Source organism: Dromaius novaehollandiae, chromosome 1 (assembly GCF_036370855.1).
Source record: "Dromaius novaehollandiae isolate bDroNov1 chromosome 1, bDroNov1.hap1, whole genome shotgun sequence".
Taxonomy (NCBI): domain Eukaryota; kingdom Metazoa; phylum Chordata; class Aves; order Casuariiformes; family Dromaiidae; genus Dromaius; species Dromaius novaehollandiae.
In genome coordinates this window covers 196,838,718-196,866,326 of record NC_088098.1, presented here as the reverse complement: position 1 = coordinate 196,866,326, position 27,609 = coordinate 196,838,718, and the positions used below count along the sequence as shown (strand labels likewise).

Genomic DNA, 27,609 nt, shown 5'->3' with positions numbered 1-27,609 from the left:
GTTTGAGATGGAATAACAAGTCACGGGCTCGTTTCAACTCATACCATCGCTGCGCGCAAGTCACGACGTGGCTCCGAGCGCGGCAGCCCGCGCACCCGAGCGCCTGTTTGGGGCAGGCGTTGGCGTTTCCGTGCCCACGGCTGCAGCCCAGGTGTCGGTGTGCTCTCCCTGGCGTGTCCCGGGAAGGGCGGCAGCGGGTCCCCTCCAGCGGTGCGGCGGGCAGCCGGAGCCCCGGCACGCGCCCCCGCGGCAGGTGGGTGGAGGACTGCAGCGCTGGTTTAACATCAGGGGATGCTGAGGGGTTTTTGCAACTGGATTGCAAGAGGGAAGAAGACCTGCAGCAGACGTGTGCAAGGAGATGATTTCTGCCTGTGCTGGAGGCAGGGATCCGCTCATAGCTGCAACCGGCACCCCGAAACCCAGCTGGCAGAAACGGGGGGAAGCAGCCGGGCCTCTCTGCGCACCACGGGCAGGAGCGCGTGGGAGAGCTCAGTTTGCGGGGCACGAGGCCAAGGACAAGAAGAAAAGATTGAAACATTTCCTGGGACAAGAGCAGGGGCCCCAAGCTGTTTGTCATAAAACCACTCCAAAATAAGTAGCAATAATGGTAATAATAATTGCTGTTGCACATTTCATAATGCTAATTCTGGTGACTAATTGGGTAGCATTAACAGCAAGTGCTGTACCTGGCTGATCTGAAGGAATGGAAAAAGGGATATTTAACCCTTTTGAGAAAGGCAGATTTCATGTTAGCAAGCAAACCCGAAAGTGCCATGTCTCAGCAACCTCTCCAGCAAACTGCCACCCCAGGGGCCACTGGAGAGAGGATAACTTCCCTTGGTGTCTTCTTGCTAGCCTGCCTGACGGCAGTATCTTCCCTACATTGCTTAAAAAACTTTTTTTTTCTTAATTTGCTTTCGGTGGGAACTGCCCGTTGCGGCACAGGGACATCATGGCACCAGGGTTTCATGCTCCATCCCTCCTGCTGCAGCTTGAGGATCCCCATCTCTTTGCACTGCTGGGAGACGGCTTACCAGAGGACTCAGTCACTGGAGAAAGGCAGGATCTGCAGAGGCTCCTGTTGGAGGGAAAATGATGTTTTACATATGTCAGGCTGGGGCTCTGGACAAGGCAGACCTGTTTTTTATCCTGGCATTTTAGCAGGCTGAAGAAGAAATTTAAAAGGAGGCGCCTGCCAAGTTGAAGTGTCTCGGAAAAACAGCAAAATGTTGGGGAAGGTTCATGTGACGGTTGCTGCTTCTTAGTTAAAAATAATGGGTATAAATTCTAGGAATGGTTTCAGAAAGGCAAAGCTTGGAGCAGGAGGCAATATCTTTTATTAGAGAAACAGATAGAGCTGGAAAAAATGTCCAAGCCCTTCTCACAGCTACAACATTACTGCTATACCATGGGAAATGATTTATTTGTTAATAAATACATTCTTACAACTTGAAAGGGATCTGTTCAAGCACTCTGGAAATTGATTTGAATTATGCCATTACTTGTAACGGTGGCTGCTGTCTTACAAATCGACACCGAGATGACACTAGACTTGCTCTTTAATTGAGTACTGACTTGTTTTAGCAGGAAGGTGTTTCATGGCTGATAATATATGTTCCCTTGCACCAAATGACACCTGCTGTCATAATAGCTTCCATTTCTATTTCAGTGTCATACAAATGATCTCAAAATGCTTCATAAATTACTGAAAGATTTGCAAAAGGGATCAAGATATTTTTAAAACCTTGTGTATGAAGTCTGGTTTTGATCTTCTTTTAGAAAAGTAATTTTTCTAATTTTGTTTATCTCCTTGAAATTATTGGGAGTATCAACACTTTCGGTCTTTTCATTTTGAAGAGAACTGCTGGATAAAGAAATAATGGATGTTGGTGGCTGCTTTGCCTCCTAGCGATGGAAAGGATGCAATACTAACACTTGCAGAAAAGAGAGAGTCCCTCCCTCTCCCGGCAAGTGTACAAATTCACAACAAGAAGTTAAAAAAGAAAGTAGGAAGTTCAGTAAAAAACACTTGCTCATTTAGCCTTACCACCTCTCACTTTCCTGGTCCCTTAACTTTCCCCATTTGTCCATTGGGCTTTCCAGACTGTACAAGGCTTTGCTTCCCCTAATAAAAGTGAGCAAAGTCTTTTTGCCTCCTATACGATTTTAATAATAAATCCGTCACACTCTGCCTGATGCAGCACAAAGAAATGAAAAAAAAAATACAACCAGTTCACCAGATATTGGCAGCACTGGCATGAATTCAATTTGCCCATGGGTAGACAACTGAGTTGCATAAAAGCAGAGATTATATATGCTACTGACAATAGCTGAAGGCTCTCTTGGCACAGTCTGAAGGTTCATGACCCATAAATATTTCTCTCCTGGCAATTGCAATTTCAGCCTCCTGCTACAGCAGAACTTGTAAAAACTGTAGACAGTCTATTGCTCTCCTGGGACTTACAGGCTCCCCTTGCAGATTTTATGAGCATCAATCACAGGCATTATCTCATAAGACTTACAGGTTACCAGCTGGTCTGGTGTGTAAATGTTCCGCTTGCAGTGCTGGAGGCTGTAAGTGCCATGAATTTTAACTATTTCTGTTACAGGATATGCAAGGAAAGTACATTTTTTATCCTTTAGAACTCAAAGGCTGTTAACAGTGCAGGGATCTGATATGTGGTTCACCAGGTACATGCAAAACGGATTTTACCTTTCTAACAGGTGTTTTCACAGTGCTTTAAACCTTTTAAAAAGGTTTCTGGTAGAGTTGACAGTATTCTTAGGACCTTGAGTGGGGATCAAATATGTGCATCTAGCAACAGTTTCCCTTAATAATACAGGCACGAATGGACCAGTTTATGGAAAAAGACAATGCAGAGAAAACCTGACTTTTTTATAGCTCAATCCATTTATTACAGATTAGTTGATGGAGTTTTTAAAACTCCCATCTGTTGGAAAGGCAACAAATCCCTCAATATAGAGAGTTTACTATTCTACATTTCTCAGTGTCTTTCTTTTTGGGTCTGTTGCTTGCATTTGGTCTTGGCAGATTGAGGTTGCAGAGACATCTGTGACTTTAGTGTATTTATGCATAGGAAATAAAAGTCTTTGAGCTCAATTTCTCCATATGCCTCTTTCAGCTTTCTATTATTAGAAAGCAAACATCTTGGATGAGTTGCCAGCTAGCTCTATTCAGGGCTGCCAATTGTCCCTGTTTCATATTCTAGGTTGCAGATATTTTCAGCCTTGTCTTTTGGTATCTTTAGAATCTGTCTGGTGAAAAATTGTCATTACTTCACTGTTGGCTTTATGAATGAGTCATTAAATTTTATTAAATGCATGAAGTGAGTTTCTCAGTAGGTCTCTGACTCACCCCTCAGCTCCTTTCAAGACAAGACTGGGATCTTCATGCTCCTAACATAGGAAAATATGGCCCCTTCCTATGCTTACCAGGAAAATGAAAGCAAAAAGGAGCACCCACACTGTGGATGTCCCCCAACCTAGACCCTCCTGGAATAATGTTCTGCCCCTGGATGTGCAGGAAGGGAAGTGAGAGCTTGGGCAGGGCAGCTCCAGTGCCTGCAGAGATGTCCACAATTCATATCTCTGGTTCATATCCAGACCCAAACTGGTCTTGTCAAGCCCTCTCAGAACAGGAAATGTGTAGCTGCAAAACAAGAAGCTCCCCCAAAAGAAAAGCAATGGAATAACAATAATTTAAACTATGAAAAAAATAGGTATATAGATAACAATAAACCTGAGTTTGTATACTGCATGCCCAGCAACACCATAGGGTTTTCCTGGGAGAATGAGCTGTCCCAGCTCTTGCCTTGGCCTTAATGGTCTCCAGAAACTGAACCCATATAGGAAAACCTGGTGAGGATTATATCACTTCATTTTCCTCAAGATGAATGGCATCAAACTGTCAATACAAACACTGGTGCCTCAGTGGCAGGATTTAGTGAATGAATGTGCCATCTGATAGAGGCATGCCAAGTGTCCAAAACAGCCATTTCAACACCCAACACAAGCCACACACACAAATGTGGAGAGACTGTCCCATTAATGTGATCCTTACAAAACCAGACTGTGCCTTTGCTGTATTTGGCTTAGGGTCAGCTTATTAACTGAGAGGCTGAGCCTCAAGATATCCTGGCTTCCTCTCCCATTGCTACTGCAAGTCACTACCTTGCACTGTCTATCATTATACAGTAAATACTGCACGTCACTTTGAAGGATCTCCTGCTTGGAGCATATCTCGAGGTCCCATTGCTCTTTGGAGAGCATGTGCAGTGCAGACACTGCTGCCTGCCCCAGTTAGCTGTGTGCACCGTGGCATTGAACCCGAGCCATGGCGCACATGCACAAAATCTGCCTTGAGGCAAGGCTGGCGTGGGAGATAACATTCTGAATGAGACCCCGGCATCAGGACACTTCACACTGCTTCTCTTGTCAGCGTCCCCACCAGCCTTCTTACAGAGGCATCTGGCAGGGTTTGGAAGAAGGTCAAATGAGCTCCTCCGCCAAAGAAAGCATCTCTTTGCTGAGGTAATAAATCGCTGTCTTGTGTGATGCTAATGCATGGAAAACACACTACTTGTGGATTTAAACAGTAAATACTGACTTTTTGAGGAAACTTAAAGGAGCAATCTGAAGCTGGGATCCTTTCTGTGACAGGTTCTGTGGTACATCAACATACCCACAGGATTCACAGGGTAAAATGGATAAAACAGATAGCAAAGACATTATCAGTTCCATTTTAACAATATTGCTAATGCACCATCTTGCCTGAGGTCACCTGGGAAATTAAAGAGTACTGATGGATTAAAAAGGTAATGAGCTGATTTTGTAATGCATAATGGTTGCTCTCTGGAGCTAGATGCAACTCAGGACCCCTAACTTTGTGTATACAGATGCTCCAAGTTAGGCTACACATCTTAAGACCAGAGTAATCATCATAGTTTAAAATATTGACCAATCCATTCCCTCTCCTGCTGGTGTAAAATTAACATGAAATTATGCATCAAGCTCATTAGGAGCTTTCTGGTTTTCCCCTGGGAGGCTTGTGGGTTGTCCCAAGAGGTGCAGAGAGTTTCTGAAGACACATATGGAAGGGAAGAGTAATTGCCAGGAAAGAGCATCCATAAAATAAACACAAGGCTGACCTGGCACTACCCTGCATGTGGTTCATCTGAGAAGGTGGTTGCAAAAGGGATGGACGTGGTTCAGACGCTCAGTAGCTCCTTACAGGTGTACGAAAAGCAGCTCTGATCCAGTAGTATTGCATACTCGCTTGTCACTGGGGTCATCAGTGGTGCGAAATGCAGAACTTTTGGGCACTGGGCTGCTTCTGAAACACAAGATACAGTGTACTGCCTAAGGCAGGTCACTGTCTTCTCCTGAAAATCTGTAAAGGACTGATTTTTTTTAGAAAAAAACACATCAAACCGCTGGAATCTTTTGGGTTTGGAATCTGACCCCTTGTGAATACTGCCAAAGGCTCCTGACTTTTGTAGAGGGTTTATACACTGTCTTGGACCCAGATGGGAGCTTAGTTAAGGTGGGTCCAAACACAGTGCTGGCTTTATGTAATGTGGCTCTGTGGTGTGCTGAATTGTATTGCAGGCATTAGATTTTAGGTCTGCAGCGTTGTTTCCTTTCCTTTGCAGTGCTATATCCATATTGCTGTATATATCTTTATGCAGATACGGATATACTGACAGCTGCACAGAGCCTCACTTCAGCTGTTTTCCTTTAGCCTTGAAATGTAAGCAGATAATTATTCTGTTAGTTAAGTTTGATCTGATATAGCAGGAGCAGATTTGATGCTCTTTTGCAATGCTGATAAGCCCCCTGAGTCCCAGACAGTGAAGCTGGTGCCAGACTTTGCGGTCTGCAGAAGACCAGAGGTCCCTGATTCCCTTGCAAAGGCTTTGCAGCTGATCAGTGAAGTGACATTAAACTTGCCCTGAAGTGTGTCTCCTAACCATCTAGTGGTTTAGCGTAGTGTTGGGCACAACCTGGGCTTCTCAGCCCTGCTGTGTATGTTGTGAGCTATTCATCTTTGCACGCGAATAAATCCAGCACATCCAGAACTTGGGACATTTCCTGTGCTGGCATGGGCTGCTGGGGCAGTGCGTGTGCCACAGAGCTTATCTGCAAGATGCCCCCCTATTCCACACAATGCCTGAGGTCTTTGGGTTTTACCTGCCCAGGATTTTCAGATGAAAAAAGATAACATGTCTGAGGAAACCTGGGTGACTGCTAACTCTAACCATGGGAAGTCTCTCTCTGTGGATTCACAGATGCCTCAGAAGTTCCCAGCTTTGACTGGAGCTTCTTCAAAGCCAAGGTTACTTTCCAGGGTGGTGTCTCTTATTTCTAGCAAGGTGTGAATTCACCTGCTGCTTTTCTTTCATAAAGGACACTTAGAGGGTATCTGTAAGGGGATCACTTCCTATTTTTATGATATCTTCGAGGATGTAATTCTACCCAGCCCTTTACCCCACAATCACATTGAGCTGTAACTAACCAACAGGTTCAAAAGTTATCACATTGTGCACACAAATACACTCCATACCTGGCAGTGGCCAGCTTGCCAAGTAACACGTGTGGCTTGTAAGTGACCCGGGCACCTCTCAGAAGGACCAGCAAAGGGTGGTAAAGGGAGGATATGGCAAAAAGTGCCAAAAGCAATGCAATGGCATCTAATAGTAGTAAATTAATCATGTCTGGGTTTTTAATAGCAGACTACAGACATCTGATTTATATTCAGAAAAGAGCCTGTATCATGTTGCTGTGGAACATCTACTGCCCACACATGCAAGAGGCTGAGTGGGATATACTTTTTTTAGCTCTTTATCCTTTCTGGAGACATGAACAAACATAATGAGCCTCCTAATATGTCCAGCAGCAGCCATATGGTCTAATGGACCAAGGCCATGTGTCCTGTAAAATAGAAAAATTTAAACGGAAAGCAGGGGCCAGGGGGAACCTACCTACCAACCAACCAAACGTTTAGTGTTTTGGTTTGGTGAGGAGTAGTGTATTCCTGAAATATCTTATCAGGCTTTTCTCTTTGAATTCAGGATCTCTGTGCCTGTCCTTTGCTAAAGTCCCAATTCACTTGGCTGCAGAGCAACAACACACGTCCTGAGCATAATTTTCTGACATTGCTTTTACAGTGCAATAGGCAAAGACGCTCATTCTCTCAATGAGAAACCAGGGGAACTGCAACCCCATAGAAGGTGGGCATGAGCTAAAGGTAGTGTGTCCTTCTGGAGGAAGCTGGACACAGCTGCTAGCTCCGCTCAGGGAAGCTTGCAATGGAAATGTGCCATCAGGTGGAGCATTTACATTCTCTTGTAGGCTGAGTGTGATAAGCTACACACTGCAGACTGTGAGCTAAATTCCTCCAGTCTGAGAAGTGTTTTTTCTTGCTTTTTACCCCAATTGTTATTCCAGTTCAATGAAGAGATGGAAGCCAAATATGCTTTGGATTCTCATCTGGGTTTTGATTCTGTGCCCGTTTCTGGTGTAATTCTCTTTTCAGCTTCAGCTTTGTGAGCTGGCTTACTGATGCTAGCTGTTTACACAGCTTGTCCAAGTGTGTCAATTGGAAGCTCATTTGCTCTACTCAACTCTAGTAGACACCTGTCTGCAGACATGATTTGACCTGTTCTTCTCCAAGCTGTGGCTAAATTCTCTCCTTCACCTGATGTCACTTAAGTTCATCACAGTTCAGAGACATGCATGATAGATTTTGTGGGATGAGGTGTCCGCTGGACACGACGCCTGCCGCCTGCCCAGCTGGTCTGTGGGGCATGCCCTTTGTACCCCTCAGATCCTCCAGTTGTTTCGAGAAAGGACAAGTGCCCCCCAGCCTGGGTCTGTCTCTGTTCCCCCATCCCTCCTATGGAAATCGTGGTGGGAGGGTAGATTAGTGTACACCAGGTGCACCTGAATAGGGGTCAGATTGTCACAGAGTGCTCACTAAGACCTGAGAGACTGGAAACATTTCTAGATCTCCCAGCTTAGAAATAGCACAGCAATATTCAGCACACGCTCCCCTATTTTGGAAAATAGGTCTCAGTGAACGATGTTGCTGAACCAGTTTTGAGATGAGGTAGCTTCAGCTGCAGCTAAGATGAAACCCTATTCTGCATCCCTTCAGAGACCGGCCTGATCCTGCTGGGGGGGCCTCCTTGTTCAGATACCCTCTCTGCTGCTGCTGGTCATCTTCAGGGAAACTTCCCAAGATGACTGGGGCTATGGTGTATTAGACACCTGATACAGCCACACATCTGTTGCTCTCAGGATAGATGTCAAAATAATCCAGCCTTGCCCACTTTTTCTCAGTCATCTTCAGTACCAGTACGAGGATCTGGTGTGTTGCAAAATCACTTCAGGGCTAACCTTCTTATACCGGTATAATGAGGAGGAGTCAGGAGACACAGCCATCAGCAGCTCAGCCTGTCGCAGCAGCACACTAGCTTGTTTTGCCTCTTAAACATTTTCTGTAGCTGCAGCCACTGCTTTAAGACAATTACCTGCTGGGACAACATGCACAATAAAATCTTTCCCAGCTATGGCATGCCACTATTATAGTGTCTATAATTTTCAGTAACTGTGACTAATGCTTTGTTCATAGAAGATAGCATCAAGATTTGTGGCAATAAGCAAAAGGTAACAGTCCGACACAAGCTCTGAGGCCAAATCTGCAATGCATGTAAGGCCCTGTTACTGTATAGCATACGGTAACTGTACACTGTTCACTGAACAATTTTCCACTTTCCTTGGGCAGGGGAGAGAGCTTTTTATGTCAGTTTTAACTTTTAATAGACAGGCTGAAAAACAGACAGAGGACTTGTTTTGCAGTATGTGGGATCAGTGGAGGAATATATGTTATAATGACCTTGAAAGAAAACAGTGGCTTCTGTCTGCTAGGTCAGGCAGTACAGTAGCATACCAGAAATAATCAAGGGACTCATTCCTCAGCTAATTAAAGACTTGAAAATATAATTTCATGTTGTGATTGTTTGCAATTAGTCACAGATGCTACTGATCGCTTGCTGTGCCATTATTTTCCCCTGAATATTCTAGGAAATGCATTTTAAAGTAAAATCAGCCAAGGCCTGGAATTTAAGGCTAGGTTTTACAAACTTCCAGCTTTCATGTATTTGATCAAGAATTAATAACTAAAGAAAATAGTTGTTAATTTCTCCACTATTATATTTATACACACACACACACACACGAGTTGCATATACAGGCATGCAAAAATGTATAGTCTGGTTTATACAGTGCTAAATGTAGATATCCACAGTGTAACTTCAGGTTTCCACTATAGTCAGTGGAGATGAATAGACAACTTGCCTGATCACCTTCAGATGTCTACCCTAGGACAAAATGAATCATATCGCACATACACACTCACACACAAAATTCTCTTCATTTCACTGCACACAGGAAGCCCAGTGTGACTATCTCAGACGTACAGGCATACATTGTACACAGCTAAGGGTAAGTAAGTGAGATGAATCTGGTGAAGTGCGTGACCGTCATTGTTAGAATTTGTAATGATTTATAAGGCAAAATGCCTCCATCATTGTCTCATATTCATTGCTGGGAAACTTGCCATTGACACTGCTTCATCTGTTAATGGTGAGGAAGCTTTATTGAGAACAGTCTTCACTGTGGACACCTCCATCACCCTTAAGTATGTATCTGCTGATTGTTATTTAAGGATGAAGGGTCACTCACTGAAGCTCAGGGAGGATGATTTCGGAGGTCTGGGAATGCAGCTTGAAAGGGACAGTGGGAAGTGATCAGGGCTGTAGCAATGAAGCCAGACTGCATGGACAAGCCAGTATTGGCAGACCTGGGTAAGAGAACCTGGTACGCTGGACCTGGACAAGGGCAGTCATTTGGGGTAGGAAACAGCCAGGAAAAGGAGAGGCCAAATACAGAAGGACACATAGTGTTGAAGAACAAGCTTACTGCACTGGCGGTCGAAATGCCTCCTCTACAGTCTAGTCATAGTTGAAAATAATACAAGGGCAAAATGGCCTCAGATCTTTTGGGGAAATCTTACTGGAAAGTTAAAAACACATTAGGAGGCAGGAACACTCTGGGTGTAGTTCTGGGTGCCCCTTTTCAAGAGACTGAGCAGCTTGGGCTGTTTGGCATTGACTGATGGAAGCCTAGGGTGACATTTTTACCCTCTGTGAACACATCTGAGAGTAAACACAGAGGAGAAGAGCTTTGTAATTAGACACCGACCTGGAAAAGATGGACCAGGTATAAACTGACCACATTGCATTTAGAAGAAAATTTCTGACTATCAAAGCACTGGAGTCCTGGGGCAGCTTCCTAAAATGAGGGCTGGAGTGGACAGCGATGCACTTGGTTTTAGGAGAAACTTCATCAGTTAATGAAAGAGATGGGATGATATAACTGCCAGAGACAGCTGGAGACAGAGACATTGGACTCAATGACCCAGGAGGTCCCTTACAGTCCCCTTTTTCTGTGTCTGAGATCAGAAATTTGCATTAATGGACTTCTTCAAGAATGAGTGAGACTGGGAAGCTTGAATGAACATGGCATGCTGTGATCCAAATGAAGCTTTGGGATAGGTCCTTCTTGTGAAATTATATGAAATTATATGAAATATGTTAAATTAACTCTCTTAGTCAAAAGAAGGACCTTTTAAGGTCTCTTTCTATGCCAACAAGTACATTTTATTTGGCATGCATCTTTTTGATATTGGATTAGAGAAGAAATATCCAGAACATGGAGGACTATATCCACAAAAGACATGACTTGCTGTGATGCAGTATGCTACAGCAACTATTGATAGGGGTCCAGTGTCTACTGTGGAATTCACAATCCTGATTTATGCCACTGGAAAAATCTTCTTCAGCAGTCACGCTTTATAGAGGGCCTAACATCTATGGGATCGAGCACAGGGGGTATGATTTCTTACAGGGCTCGGGCACATGATGGGCATTACATTGCTCAGATTGAATTGCTCCTGAGCGCACCAAAGGCAGAACAGCAGGCCTGCAGCGAAGTATGCTAGTAGGAATATAAATTCACCTGATAGGAACATAAATTCACATGGTATAGACATCATGTCATCTAACTCAGAGTCTAAAGGTTAGTTGTCTAAGTCTAAGCTAGTCAGGCTAACCTATTTCTAAAGTCAGTGAAGAGAAACAGGCACTTCCAGGGGAGATTAGTTTTACCCTAAGCTAAGTGGGAAGAATTGCCCTGTTAGTGGTTGTCTCCGCTGGCTACACCAAGGCAGCCCAGGGCCAGCTGTCCAGGGGTGTATGGTTAAGTGAAACAAATATGTTTGCAGGTTACTCGGCAACTTCACAGGAATTTTGAGGATACAGTTTTGAGATGTTCTCTCCACACAGATGGCAGAAAAAGGCACTGCTCTTAAACATATTTCTGTGGGGAAGTTAGCACATTTCTTTTTATTCTTGAAAATCATAAAGATGTTAAGGATAAAGTATTTTACTAGTTTCCTGACTGATAAAATTTCATTCTCAGCCTTAATAGCACACATCCCTACAGAATTGAATTGACACAGAAAGTCAATAATGACAAATGTAATATTAGATCATTGTTGCAGGGGTCTAACCCCTCTATCTGGAGGGGAAAGACTAGTTGGTCTCAATGGGTTTTTCATAACGAACTTTTCAAATTGATTGTACATAATGTCTCTAGACACTGGCTTGCCATCATTACTTAACATTATAAAATGAACTGCATGCATTTGCATTTAGGTCTTTTGGTTTAAAGGAAAGCTAGGTGGATATAAGAAAGAAATGAGTAACATTCATAGCAGCCATATATTCTATTTGTGAATTAAAGATGCTTTTCTATCTTTCCATCCTCAGCCCCTCCCCCCTATAAATCTGGTAGAGAATATCTATCTTTAACTTCAAAAGAAAAAACCCACCATTTTCTTTACTTTCTGCACTTTTGCATTAAGAATCAGTTATCCATACTTTATTTAAAATAAGTTATATCTGTCTGCAGACTTCCATCAAGTTGTTAATGTGAAATTAACCTGAACAAAATGCAGCTTTGCTAATATTATTGTCATGGCAGACCTTGAAGAGGAACTTCATTGTCCTCTATACACCAGCCGAGTGGACATTTTTCTCCTGGGATGATTGTGCTGGTATTTTCCTACAGTAGTTGTCTAGATTAATGGAAGTGTCTTGGATGCAAAGAGACTGCTGGAGCAGGGTTACCTTAGTGAATGATATTATAGGTAGTGCTTAGAAGCCTTCACGTTACAAATTGCTCATAGTAACCAGAACAAAATGGGTGGGTAAACATGCCTGTGGGCTCTGACTTTGGGGACCAAGTAAATATCTTGCTTCTCGTTCCTTCAGGCAGGAAGCATCAGAAGATGATTTAGCACGGTGCTAATGCAACCCTTCTGTTCCGGGTACCTCAGCTGGTTCGGGCAGGATGAATGGTGATATCTTTCCCCCTCAGCCCACTATGCTACATCATAATCCCGCAGCCCTGTGCTCACTCCCCAGCAGCTGTGGAGCTTTTAGGTGTTTCTGCTGCTCCCACAGCTGCTCCTGCTGCCCTGGGCTCTGCTGGTGGGATGCTCACAGGGTTAATGCACAGCCTGGTGTCTTTGTGCACGCCGCCTTGCCCGGCGCTGCAGAGCTCTGGCAGCAAGGGGGACCTTGGCAAGGAGGTCACTTGTGCCTGTGGTACCTGCCAAGTAAGTCATACCTCATACCTGTTTTGGTACACTCAGTGGAAATCACAGGTCAATGATTAGTAAACTTAAAAAAAAACAGAGGGAATTAGTGGGGGTTGCTGTTGTGCAGAGTTGGTGGCAAGTGTTTATAATCAAACGACAGAGTCAGGAGAGCTAAGATCACTGTAACAAATAAATTGATTTTGAGAAATATACCAGAACAGCAAGCATAAAATGAGGAGCATAAGGAAATCACAAGGTGACTTTTTAAGAGTGAAATAACTAATGAAAATTTACCTGAAAGCTAGTGAAGGGGAAATAGTCCAAGAGGACGCTGAACTTGCAGCATGAGTGCAACAACCACTGTTACCCCCAAAAGATGCAAATATTTGCATAAACAATAAGGTTTATAACCTATATGCTTGCAAAACCATTCATTACCAGCTGTATGTGATTTCCAACATTGTGCAAGTCTGCTTCACGGACTGGCTTCATCCTGCCTATCCCAGTGTTGCATGGCAAGTTCGTTGCAGCCCATGGGCAAATTTTTGGCACAGCGATTTCCTTCCCAGCCCCTCTGTGCAGCAGCTCGGGGTCTGGTGTGGGGCTGTGTGCCTCCCTGCCAGGTGCCCCAGCCAGGACACGCGAGGCTTCTTTCGCCAGAGTCCTTTTGCCAGAAGGTGCAACGCAGCCGCTCTGCTCTTGACAGCAGGTGCTGCAATATGTGGGAAAACTGCAGAAGGGAGAGGGGAGAAAAAGAAAATAGCTTGGGGGGAGCAGATAGGAGGCAGAGACAGATTTCGGACACATGTAGGGCAATTCACCAAGCACAATGTTGTTAAATCTGAATCTTCAGCGCCTTCCCCCTTTCGTGTTGTGCATCACTGCTTGACTCCAGGGTGCTACCAGTGTTGTTTTTTAATTGCCCACGCACCATTTTACTTTTTGACTTTCTCTCTTCTCCCTCCCCATTTTTAATAGGTCAGATATCACTATTGATTAATGGAGAGAACAGAAAGTGAAGAACCTTTATGCACCATTAACCTTAACAAGTGCAGTAACTAATGAACTGATAAGTCCATGCACGTTCTTCTGCAGAAGTGAGTGCTTGAAAGCTGCTTGATATTTCACATGTGGCAGAGATGAACTAGTGAGCAGCATTAACATGAGATACTTCCAGCATAGCTGGGCTAGGAATGAATCTGCACACAGCAACTGCTAGTGCAGCCCTACTACCCCAGACACACACTGACTAGTTGTAGGAGGAAAGATGAACCACAGATACTGACAGTTCTATAATTAAAAATTGCCCTTGAGTGGTTAAAACCCTTTGCTTAAAATGCCAGCCATTTGCAATTCATATTAACAACCAACTCTGTGGCATATTATTAACAACATCTATATGCTATTCCACATTATTGCGAGGAGTCCTTGCTTAATAAGGGTTGAACAGTAAGACAGGCTGGCATCATTTCAGTAACGCACCAAGCCACTTTGTTTTTTATTTGATTGCATGTGTTAACAGATTTTTATGATCTCCTATAGCATTTGTGGCAGGAATTGTGATATGTCATTAGGATAGAAAGAAAACAAAACAAAATAAGACTTTGTGTTCCATTTGTGCTTTTATGAGCCTTTCTGTTGGATTTTTTAGACACATATAAAGGCAGTTGTTGCTTTTGTAATAATTTACGTAAGTCTTGATTTCTGTCAAGGTCGTGGGTTTATATCCTGTTATATCCCGTTAATATCCCAAGACACAATATAATCTGACATGTAGGAAGGAGGAAAATATGAATATTCCATATTTTAGCTAGGAATTTGCTGTAGGAAGACTAAGCAATCGTACAGCTGGATGTTAGCACTGCCTCGGTGAGAAGGCACTGTTAGGTGTTTTGCTTGGCTTGAGACCCGACTCATCCTCCCTTCTCTGCCCTGCTCTTACTTGGCTGCATGAGTGTTCCTGGCCCCCATAATCCATGGGGAGAGACAGATGCCCCCTCGAGAAAATTCATTGTGCTGCATCATAAGAATATATGAACGTAAGAAGTGCTGTAGTGGCTCGTAGGGAAAGCCCGCCTGGTTTGGGAAACAAGCAGGCTGACAGGCAGGGGGAGAGTTAGGCTTTCTGGTTTGGAGGAGACATCTGAGCTGGTACATCCCATCTTCCCTTCGTCCCTCCTACAGTCTGCTTTCCCCGGGAGGGAAACACTGTCTCCAGCTGGAGCGAGACCAGCGCCCTGGCTGGGCACCAGTAACTGGAACCTGCAGGGCTGGGGTGCCAAGTGCCGAGCTGCCTGCCCTACACCAGGGAAACGGCTGGGGTTCTCACGGAGCTGATGCAGGACCACAGGGTCCCTGTCTGACTCACCACCTGGTTGCTGATTTCTCCCTGCTGACTCCGGGAAGCCTGGGTAGATCCTCTGCCTCTGCCCCGAGGATCCTAATCTAGGTGCCTTTGTCAAGTGGCTGATCCAGGCCTGATACCCTTACTTAGAGCTGTAAAGGCAGTGATTGAGTACCTGCCCTCTCCCACATGTGTACTGATGTCTAGTCATCTGTCTTCTCCAAAAGACTGTCTTTCTGCAGGGAACTTTTGGATTAATTTCCAGGATAACATGTGAGATGATGAGCAGTATAATACATAGTAAATCCTGCTATATGATAAGCTTTCTACTACATATAGTCATATAAGTCCAATATCTTGTAACACCTTGTTCCTTTCCAGTTCGTGCTGTGGCATGGCATGTGGCAAAGGCATGATATGCTGCACAGGGGGAGGTCGTCTTAAAACTTACAAGAAATCAGGCTAAAAACATTTTATAACTTGTTCAGGTCCACATCAGCGAGGCTTGTGGAGCTGCTCTTAGCAGGTACAAAGCAAAGACGACCTGTTCTTGAAAGGTAACGGTTGCTGAGCCATGCGATCTGCATGGTTCAGCCCGATGTTACTGCTCTGAGCTTGAGCCTGGGTGGAAAGCTGCTCATCCCAGGCCATCATCTTCCTCGCTGCAGCCTAAGAGGTGAGCTTTGCTTCCCCCCGCCCCCTTCTCTGGTCCTTGGACTGAGGCCTGTGCCAAGCCAGGCTGATGTCAGCTGTCCTACAGACCACCCGGAAATCACGTGCTTCCTGCCTCGTCAGGTTTCTGAGATGTATTTCCTTGCATGGGGGAGACCGGCTAAGCAGGAGAGCATACCTTTACTCACCTTTACACCAACTCTCACGCAGTCTGAGCATTTCCAGTCATCTGGGCCAGCATCTGTGTCCAGACCAAGAAGATGCTCTAAGAGGTACAGGACATTCTTTGATTAATACTGCAGATTCATATTTTTTGCCACTGGATTGCTTTTTTTCCCTCTGTTCATCAGGGAAACTGTACAATTTGAGTTTTGACTGCAGTGAAAATGATGCAAAGAAAATCATCTTAGGTATATATTTGTGTGCCGGATCCCCTTGAGGTACTGACATGCTGACATGTACCTAGAAGTTCCTCAGTACAAGTTGTTCTGGCCTCGCTTGCAAATCTTGAAGCCTCTGTTCTCTTCAAGGTGCTCCCACTAGTTTGATACACCTTGCTCCAGCAGCACACGAGCTGCTCTCCCACACGGTGCCCATCTGTTTCCTAATGATTATGTCTAGCCGGGGTTAATCTGTTCTTTTAAGGTATGTCATAACGGGAAAACCACAGTAAGAACAGAGGCTTCGCAAAGATGTTTTCTTGGCTACTGTAGCTAATGGGCAGACCCACAAAGTCCTGAGTAGCTGCCTGCCAGAAGGCCTTGAGGCAGCAGGGTTTGAAGCTCCTCTTACATCCTATGCAGCAGGGACCTGCAGCATTTCAGCTTTGCCAGGAGAGGAGAAATTGCTTACTTTTTCCCCTTCCTCTGTCTGTAGATCTAGACCTTTTAGTGTTCTGAAGCAAGACATCCCTCATTTCTGAGTTTAGGAAAAAACTATATGTAGTTGCCCAATTTATGTTTATTCAGGAGTCTTTTTTTTACCATTCTATCAGTAACTGCTGTCAGTAAATCATGATAGGATGGAGGAAATGTATTTTTTCGCTCCCCTACTGAGGTGATTCCCTGTCCTGCCATGGGGTAAATAATATGGATAGTGGTGGTATCTTTTCCTCATGCTGTCTTCTGAGATTGCCTTTAAAATCGCCCACTTCGGAAGCAGTCAAGAAGCAGCTTATTCCCCTATTTTACAGAGTGTAGCAGGCTGCGGAGCACCATGTGGCTCAGGGTAAGCAAGGACCACAGTCAGGCCTTGCTTAACAGGGCAGGAATCAGATCCAGGTCTACATTGCATTTTCCTTCTTGCTAGGGATGATTTTCTTTTAAATGAAATCTCATCAAACTGAAGCATATAAAACAGAGCAAGTTCTTTCAAGGTTCAAATATAGTTTGCTTTGAGAAAAACCTATTGTAAGACTAACAGAAGAAATGAGAACAAACTGGTGAAGTAGTGAGAAGAGCTGTGTTAGCACATGCAGGTAATGATGTGGGTCACCAGCAACGTCGAGCTTCTCCCATCTCTGTGGCCCAGCTCCAGCCCATGGGAGCCAGTGTGAATTGTACTCTTATAGCTTTGGCTCTAGGTCTTCCTGGATACCATGGCTGTGTTAAAGTTTCTATAGATTTGTTTTGGTGCAACCAGTTTTCTTTTAAATAGACAGAAAGGATAGGATTTGTTTCCCCAGTCCCTTCAGATATTGGCAATGGAGACAACTACAGTTTGACTGTTCAACCCAGGTTTCTTCCACATTCAATGAGAAATTGCCAGTTTTGGAATGTGATTTTTCAGATCAAATGTAGATACCTGTTTCAGTGTGGGATAAATCACACCGTAGAGTCTACTGACTGTAAGAGGAACTTACGGTGACTAGCTCAGATGTACATGTATATGTGTGATTGGAGGAATCCTACCCAATGTGTACCATATCTATCTTTTAATGACAAATTCTGGTTTGAACTTCCACTGGCTGAATTCCCAGCTGTGGATTCCAGACCCGTGTATTTTTTCCCAATAAGCACTGTTCAATTAAATACGATAAATCACGTATTTTTTTGCTAATATTGCAAAGGTTTTTTTTTTAAACTGATTCCACCGTATCATAAATTGTTTAATGAAATATTGGATTCAGATGTTGAAATATCTCACATACTTTCCCCCTTAACTGTCCTATTTACTTTTGATGCTTTGTTTTTCTAGATTTATTTTCTATGACAGTGAGAATGGCTAAACAACCCTCTTTTTATAGGAAAAACACTTTACAGATTCTTTTCAACACTTTTTTTCTTTAATGAAGATCATTTCTGTGGATGTTCTTAGCAATATTTAGAGTTTGTTTATTCCTATAAGTAAATAAAATAAAGCATATTATTTTATTTATGTTTTATTGTATTTAATTCTTGTATTTTTCTTCTAAAAATACCTATTTCTGGAGCAAGCCAGGTTTCATGGAAGAACTAGAATATGTCAATAATTAATAGGTCATGAACTATACTGATGTCATTGGCATTTCAGCTTTCGTCCAGAGTGGGTGTAGCACTCCTCTTTATTAACTCCCATGTGCAGGCTTTCTGAAACACTTAGGATTACTTAGGAGACAGCTGAGCAGAATTTGGTGTGTAGAGAATTTCTCAAACAAGGAGCATTCAAACATGATGACCCAACCTCATTTGCATCTATTTTTTATGGAGAGAGCTTTTGTGCACTATATAACACGCCTACTATCAGTGCTATTTCTTCTGGACCCTTTTACTCTTTATTTAAGGTCGTCCTTATTCTGCTTGTTGAGATTTAGTCTATTTTCCCCTTTGAGAGAGGAATACTGCGAAGTACTTCAGCCACATCTTTTAAGAGAGCTTTTGCTACACCTAGTGGCAGAGCCTTTGAAGTGCCTGAAAAAAAAAAGCAGTTTAGCAAAACGCCAATCCTGCACTAAATCCCTTGTTTATCAGCAAGGAGTAATAAGAATTCGTTCCACTGAATTACAGGAGGATTTGAACCCCTCTCCCAGCACTTGGGTGACTGGTTACACATCACCAAGGGCTGAGATCTCAGTCCCTCAAAGGGGAAATATGGAAGAATAAAAGTGTGGCTTTATGCTCCTAGCAAGGGTGTTTGTTTAGGATGTGGGACACTTGGATTGCTGCTTTTCCCATCTTTTGTGCTAGGAAAGTGCAGAGCACGCTTGTGAGGCACCGTGACCTCTCTGGGATGTGCTTGGGGAGTAAAGACATGGGGTCGCACGCTACGACGGGGATCGTCCTAGCTGAACACTCACAAATGGCAAGCTACAGCAATAGCAGCTGCTCTTAACCAGTGCTGGAGTAGTCTGTTTTCTCAGCAAGTGACTTACTCATGGCTTGTGGAAAAGCTTTGTTTAATTCCAGTGGGAATTGGGTGCAGCCTTGACTGAACAACGTATCATCCTGATGGTAATATGGATGGGAGGAGGCTTGGATTACTATTGCCTGTGTAGCAATAAGACTGGTGAATAAGGAGACTGGTACTATGATGTTAATGTTGACAAAATAACACAGACTAGAGCTAATCACAAACATAAATAAATCAGTGCCAATGTTTGAAGAGTTATTGATCTGGATCTACAGGCAAAAAAAAAAAAAAAAATCCTGTAGGTTTTGAAGTAGAGTGATTATTTAAAAAAAAATGATATCAAGCCTTATTAAGCTGCTTTTTTTCCAGAGAATGACTAGTGTCTTATACTGGGAACCAATCCTTTATTGTGGGAAAACCATAGGTATCAGGAGTAGATATCAGAATATCAGTTTTGAAAGATGTACACAAGGTGAGGGAGAAAATACTCAAGATCTTGGAGGGCAGTTTACCTTGGAGTAACAGAAGTAAGCCAAGAAAAAAAATTGTCACACATCATTCGCACCTTTGGACTTTTAAAGTAGAGTGTGCAAGAACATTTAGAAAATGCACAAGAAGGATGAATTGTCTATTAGCTGGGAGGTGGCCCAGGCAAGCAGTTATTTCCGTCTCAAGTTGCTACTTGCCATTGTGAAATAGCAGGAAAAATGAGGAACCCTTTCACAGACTTGACCTATTGCTTTAGTTCCAAAAATCCTTGATGGAAGGAATATCCATCCCTGTTGTTTACCACTGGAGCAGAAACAGATTTGTAACTTTCTGGAGCTATTGGTTTTGATTTGAGAAGATAAGGCTCTAGCATCAGGAATTATTTATACATGAAAAGTCAGATCTGTTCCCATACAACGTGGTGGGAATCACTCGACTGCCTTCAGCACTGTCTGACCAGCCCCATGCAGGGCAGCTTTTCTGATACCTGGAGTTCATTCCTATGCAGAGAAATCATCCGGAGCTAATATGTGGTCAAAGTACTCTGAGGAGAGTTGCAATTTTTTTTAGAAGCAAAGAGGAAAGCCCAATACCTCTGGCAAGCAAAAAGATATTCTGAAAAGAAAACAAGTAAAACGAGGAGTTGAAAAGCAAGATGCATTTTTCCCATTCATTTTGAGCCCTTTCCTTTTAGGTGCATAAAAGTTGGCACAGGCTGCATTTTTTAATGGATGCTGTTTGTAGTTCATTTCTATAGATGAAATATGAGAAGCACACGTGTCTTCTTTGGAAATGGGACCTATTTTGGCTTCCCGCTGCCCGGGTGAACAAGTAGGGACGTGGAGATTTGTGTCTGCCACTGAAGGCGTTTTGAAAATGCTCGACGTCACTGTAATGCTCGGAGCTCCAGGGATCTGTGCAACGGTGTGAAGGCTATTTCCCCCAAATGTCAATGGCCATTCCAAAAATGTCGTTCTATATTTAACGTCTCTGCTTGCCACCCTATTTTGTGGCTGATGACCACGTGGAAGATAGCTAGTATCTCAAGTCTCCTGCTTAGCACAGGAGCTTACGCGTCTGGCTTATGAAGTCTCCGCAGCTTCTTGTCCGTGCGGCACAAGCTGCTTTCGGACCTCCTGCCATGAACTTTCTCGGCGCGTCAGTGCTGGCAAGGCCAGAGGCTCTGGCATGGAGCTGCAGGTTGCACTTCTTACCACTGCATACCCAAACCTCACAGAAAGTCAAGACAACCCAGTGGTGAAACACAGCTGATCGAGAAGGAAGAAAGAAGAAATTTCAGGGAAATGATAAACCCTTTTTTTCACGCTTTTCTGCATCCAGAAGCCACAAAGTCTGTCAGTTAGGCACCTGCACTCTCCCTTGCTAATCAAGAGATTTGCATCTAGTTGTCTTTTCACACATGCATGACCATCAGCCAGAGCTTAAAATGGCAGGCAGGAAAAAATGTTTGAAGAGGGATTAACATGGGCATTGACATTTGGAGAGCTGCGCTCAGCCTACTAAGGCAGCCCCTGATATCCTCGCTGCCACCACCCAGGACTGACACCTCATGCTGTCACACAGAATGACATTTCTCTAGGCTTCACCTTCAGCGACCTGCCATCCACCCTTCCCGTCTGGCTGCCCAGGCATCTGGGGCATGACGAGGGGAATTTCTGGTTTTGCTCAAAACTTTTTCTTGCTTCAGTGGCCATTTGAGAGAAATTAAAGATTTTATCGGAAAGGCATAGGAACAAGAGCAAATGGAAATCATGGCATTTCTTGGGGGGAGGGAGGTTATTCCATTTTCCTCTTTAAATGTTATGAAATTATAGGTAGAAAATAAAAGAATAAAAAGATTGTGCAGTTTTCAGTTACATGCTCATAAATTGCTGTAGAAAGCAAAACAGCCTTCTTGGCCTGTGGAGGTCATGAGCAATGCAGAGGGTTGTGAAAAAAGCAAGTCTGTTCTTCTGTCTAAAACACAAACCCAGGAGAGGTTTGTGGTGCTCTTGGCCTGGGGACAGCTTTTCACGGTTGCGCTGGTCCAGAGCAGCACTGTTTTTTTGGGGGGCAGAAGATCATTTGTACCCTCCAATGGTTTTTGTTAAACTAATCTATTATTTAAGATTTAATAATGAAATGAAAATGATAAATTTTCTAAATTAAAACAGATATTTAAGTAATTTTTAATCTGCCTTAAGCCTTTAACCTTCCTTTAACCTCTGTAGGTTAAATTATAAGAATTATTATTAAATTATAATAATTATCCTCCTAATTATCTCAAATCCAGCCCCCCAAATCTAAAAGACTGCCTCTTCTTGGCCTGTTGGTTTTGTACATAGCAATGGAGCTACCTGGCCTCCTCCTCTGGCCAGTTTCCTCAGCTGGAGACACTTCCCCAGATGCAGGTTGTGAACGGTGCTGATTGCTGTCGGGAAGTCTGAAGGAGCTGGTATCGCTGAGGAACACGTGAAGAGGCTGCATAACCTGCATGGTTGACCCGCTTTTTTTAAAATATGAAGGGTTTTTTTATGTAATTAGCTCTGCCAATGTTTTTGCCCTATTAACAGTGTTACTTATCTCAGAGCTCAGGCTATTAATAGCAGTTTTATATTCTGCAGTTGGTAGCTTTCTTGCCTATCAGTATCATCATTTTTATATCAAAATCCTTGAAGATAATCTAAAATGCAGGAAAAAGCATCCGGCATTCCCACATATCCCTTGATGGAGGCTCTGGATTGCTCATTTATGTTTTAATTGCTATTTTATAGCTGCATATTTCTAGCTGGCTTCTTATATACTTGTTTCCATATAACGCAGTCATTCTTACAGACAGTCCAGACATAGTGGTCTGGCACAAACCAGATCTGCAAATAACCCTCAAAGGTTTATTACTGTAATTAGGAGATGGAGAAATAATACAAGCATTTACACATAGCAAAGCCTTAACAGTTAGGTAGGGTTTTCCATGAGCAGTGGAACTAATAAATCTGGGTTTCCCTGGATGAGGCTCAGCTTCCCGTGTGCCACTATCCATACAGTCCTCATTACCCTCTATGCCCTACCCACATGGCAATACACAGCACACAGCGAGGCTGGTTTGGAGCAGTGTCTCTGCAGATGGAGTAGCTGGTATATGTGGCTTGGCTGGCAGCTGCTGCAGCTTTGGACGGATCAGTTTTGCCCATACGTTTCCCTCCATGCATGCACTCTTTCCAGTTCCCATTTCCAGTCTTCCCCATTGCCATTCACTCACTGTCACTAAATCTGTGGGAACTAAACACCTTTGGGGCCTCCACATCAGTGTGAAATTTGGCTGAAATAGGCTGAAGGTATCAAATGGTCCTGGGAAGTGGCTGGGCAGAAACAGGAAGACTCCTTTGGAGACCAGGGTATAATGCTGCCTTATGAAAGCTATGAACAAAAATGGTTAACAGACGTGGGGGCATGATTATCTCACCTTAGAAGTGAGCTGGTCACGTATACAGTCATGGGGAAAAACAAGCATTTGTAAGGCATGATTCAACAGGCGTACTTTTTAGACGGAAGTATTTGATCAGATGACTTTCACTCATGTTTCACTCAGGGATCAGTAATCCCCACTGACATTTGAGATACTATAATTCAGGGACCTTCATAGGAGAAAAAACAAATCCACTGAAAAGCTTTTCTTGCATCTTCCTACACATAGGAAAACAAGGGAGAGGTATAAAGGAAGAAGATTTTCTGGCCATTATTTTATATGCAACACAATGAATAAGAACATCGTTACCAAACAATCCAAATCCATTTCTTTATTAAAAGAAGCTATTTACAGAGATGCTTTTTCAATACAGTTTAGCATTCTGGCTATATTAACATGGAGGTTGAAATCCACCTCTCCGGCTCTGGCTGTCTAAAAGCTAACTGTCTAGTTCAAGCTCTGGGTTCCCTCCTCAGTGAAGGGAAAGAAAGAGGTACGCTGGATTTCCATCCTGTTGTCTCAGCCAGCTCCTTTTTACGTGTACTGGAACCACGCCACTGATAGAGAAGGCACCTAGGCAGGCATCCTAGTTCAAATCACCATCTTTCAGATGGCTAAAATTAGGTGAAGTGACTCTTATCCAGACAAAATTCCTGTATTTCCTCTAAACTCTTTCTCCCTGTAATTTGAATTCTTCCCCAAACTTCTTTCCCAACATGCCTGAGAACAAAGAGGAATTTATGAGCATGAACATACAGTGTTCTTAGAGTGTTAGTGCTTGGACTGTGAAAATGGGAGGTGGATGGAATAAAGGTCTGCCATACCACTTTGTTACTGATCTTTTCTCGAGGTATCAGTTTGAATCAACATCAAAAGTATTCAGACGGCATTTTGTGTCTTTTAAATCCATCTGCTCCCCATGCTCCAGGAATCTTTTCTCTGCTTTGAACCTCCATTTTTTCCTACAGAGACAGACTTCCTTCCTTCTGTCTCTGGGCCTATCCCTTCCAAGCTGTCTTTCTGACATGGAAACAAATACCAGAAGGAGTGCTGGTATTTTGTCTTCAATCTCCAGACCATTGTAAAAGACAAACACAGAGCTTTACCCACTTCATTTAATTTCTCGGTTCATTTAATTGTACCCTCTCCTTTTAATTGGCCTATGCCAGTCCCACTGGCTTCAATGAGTCAGTGAGAAATGAAACTGTGTGTCAGCCCTTAAGCACCTTGACAAAACTATGAAGTGGTTTCTGGACTGAAATAGCAACAACTGCTTCAGAACAGGACTTGTACTGGCTGAGGAGGAGGAGAGGGAGGAATTATTCTACGCCTTCACAGTGGCTCAAGCAAGATCAATTTTCCAGTCTAAGAATGCGTAGAGCCATTACAGCAACAAAACCATACCTCCGAAACAACTTTATCCACCAATAAAGTGTCAAGATTTTGACCCTATATAAACAGCTCTTAGCTTTGTAGAAATACTGTCAGGGAAAATTTGTGTCCAAGAGATCTATTTGGTATCTGTGAACTGAACCTGACTATGCTGATATATGGAAGTTAAGCTCTTGTCCAGAAAGGTGACAGTAATTTCTTTGTCGGCTAGACAGAAAAAGCAAAGACATGATAATCTTTATGCATGCTTGAGTATGAATAGCTGGGTTATTGAACAGAATTCTTATTTTTTAAATAGCAAAGTGGAAGGTTAGTTTGTAATACAATATATCCTTGATAAAATGATAATAGGCACTAGTAAAAATTATAGCTTAATATATCAACCAGAATAGTTAAGAAAGGCTTAGAAATGAGTATGCAAGGTATAGAAAATAGGATCTAAAATGTGTGACTGAGTCCAAAATTAATTCACTGAAACTCTCCCTCGGGTGATGTTTCTAGGCACTCTGCCAACTTCCTTGTACCAGGTACATTCATGCAGACAAGACTGCTGTGGATTTGCACCGAGAATGGTTGGTCCCTTGGTCGCTGCATAGGTACCCCTGCATGGGAATCAGTGTGTGAGGAAATACACACGTCTGCAGGTGAGTTTCAGTATGTAGCTGGGCATCTACGTGCCCATTACCGTCATAGAATTGATTCCTTTGCCTCTGAGGGTTTCCAAGACATTTGTTTGGGGTTGGCAGATGTAGGACAGGACTTGCAGAGACCCATGCTCTTCAGGAGCTGCATCTGGAGGCCTGGAGGACTCCACATGTGAGCTGAGCCCCTGATCTCCAGCCCTCTGCCACGGGAGCTCAGAGAATTGGGTCAGCTGAAGGCACCTACATGCTGAACCTCCCACTGGCTCCTACTCTCCATGGTTGGTAACAGTGTTAGCGAGGGTGGTCAAGAACGGGCCTAACAAAAGTAAAGTGTGTTAACTGGCCGCAGCTGAATCCCCATCTAACATCATGGTATCAGAGACCAAATACGGGCAGTAGGTAGTTTCTGCTTTATTTCACCTAAGCTAGCATTTTTTCCTGGTAACTCTCCTCAAGGTGGACACAACAGAAAACACTGAAGTTGAACTGCTATGTGGTTTTGTTGTTCCTTTTTTTTCTTTCCTTTATAATCACATTTTAAGAATAAAAGATTTGTTGTTGTTAACTGGACCACTTTTCCTGATCTAAATTGTCTCTGCTCAACTGCTCGAGCGCTGCAGGATGCAGAGCCATTGAGGAAGGCATCTGAGGTCCACACTGCAGCCTCTCCACTTTTCTAGTGACAAGATTTCCATCCATCACACCGCAATATTACCCAGTCATGGGACCAGCCACACCTGAACCTATACGGTATAAGTGCTGTTTGGATATTGTGTTCTGGTCTAACCTCTACAAGTCCAAAAAGATACCAGATAATCTGAGAGGATTCAGAGAAAATGCCACCAGAAGTAGTAAGTGATCACAGCCAAAAAATGTGAACAGTTACAGTCTAAGGCTCCATGGAATAGGTAGGAAGGAGAGCAGAAAAAGAGAACATGCCCTGGAGAAAATGCCATAGCGGACATCACTGCAGATCAGTCACAACCCAAAGGTGGTTGTGCTGTAGAGATGCAACAACAGAATAGCAAAGACAAAGGCAGAGACTGACCATACGTGGTAATGGCCTTGAATACGGACCACCGGGACCTGCTCATCTGTAATGATCCATGCTGTAGAGCCTGAAGTTAGGAGAGAGGAGTCCCAGACCGGGGGTGCGATTTATCTGACCAGGGCAGACCAGCTACATCCGACCTTGTCACCCTAAGGTCCCTCAGCATGGAGAGAAAGAGATATTCCCATGGAGTCATTTAGCATCAAGGAAGACATTTAAATCTGTCCAATGACCCATGCCCCAGCGTGCCTATTTCTCACCTTTGGCTATAAAGGGTGTCAGACAAGTAACTCAAATGCCTAATTGCAGCCACCTAAATTCAGGTGAAATGTCTGACCGATGATAGGAAAAACATCACTTAGAGGGAGCCAGGGAGGTTATCAGCATCTTAGGTGCCCTGGAAGACTTTTCCCATAATCTACAGTTTATCTTTCGTTTGACCAAGTCTTATCGAGCACTTAGAGATTCTTCTGAACTTCAGCAATCTGCCAGAGGATGGTTTGTCCTGGTCATTTTAACCCATTCAGTTACAAACTCAGTTTTCAGAAAGAATATGGAAACCAGAAAGAGGCAGAGAAGAAGAACAGATCGTCTAAAGCCACAGGAAAGAGAAGATGTAAAATAAAAGTCAAAGGAGAAAGGGTAGAAAAAACCTAGCCTAAACCCAAAAAGTTTTAAAAAAAGATTAATTCTGGATAGAAAGAGAAAGAGGAAATGAAAAATGAAACAAAAACCAGAACTAGCACTTGAGAGAGAGAAAAGAAGAAAGATGCTGATAAGAAAGATGATGAGGAGAAAGAAGCCCAGTAAATTAACCAAAATGCAGCAATATATGCTGCGGAGAAATCCTTTCAGCAGGCTCAGAGAATCTGTCTCCATTAAAGTTTTATAGCTAAGTCTCAGTAGGGTTTTCAATATTTAAGAAGTGTTTCTGAAGGTAGCTGGGGGAGATGCACTCATAACTCTTGAAAGGCTAAAGCATTACATTTTTTTAATGACTTCAAATAGCATGGGCCAGTGTCTAATTCTGGGTTACTTTAAGAGAGCATTCATTACTGCAGCCACTTGCGTCTTGCTCTGTTCCCTCCTCTCATTAAAATGTCCCTGTTTAGGGTGTTTCACATCCTCTGCTTTTCCCTGAGCTCAGGGTACCCAAACTGTCTCTCTTCCATCACCACCCTGCTTGTCCCACTGCTTTAGCCCATGGTAGTGTCCCATTGGCACTTTCCTCCTTTGGGGGCAGTTGTGCATCACTCATTTTCATGCTTCTCTCTCTCCTGTCTCTTCTTCACTCTCCTCTACCTCTCTGGCACATCGACTGCCCTGCCGGAGCCATTCCTGCCCTTCTTCCCAGGTCTGTCTCTGCTCGTGAACCCCAGCTGGACAGACGTAGGTCAGAGGAAGAAGTGAACATGTGTGTTAAAGCTGCGAGGAGCAGCAGCAGCATGGCCAAGAGGCAGGGCTCTGCGTGGACAAGCT

The 27,609-nt window shown here is 43.5% G+C and overlaps 1 long non-coding RNA gene across 1 annotated transcript in view; it reads right to left on the bottom strand.

The window, feature by feature from the left end:
- Positions 1-781: 781 nt before the first annotated feature.
- Positions 782-27,609, bottom strand: part of LOC112988403 (uncharacterized) — a 49,051-nt gene continuing 22,223 nt past the window's right edge. The window contains exons 3-4 of the long non-coding RNA XR_010392413.1: positions 15,950-16,026; positions 782-1,078 (exon numbers count right to left, since the gene is read on the bottom strand). This is a non-coding gene — a long non-coding RNA (uncharacterized LOC112988403). The remainder of the gene's footprint in view (positions 1,079-15,949; positions 16,027-27,609) is intronic.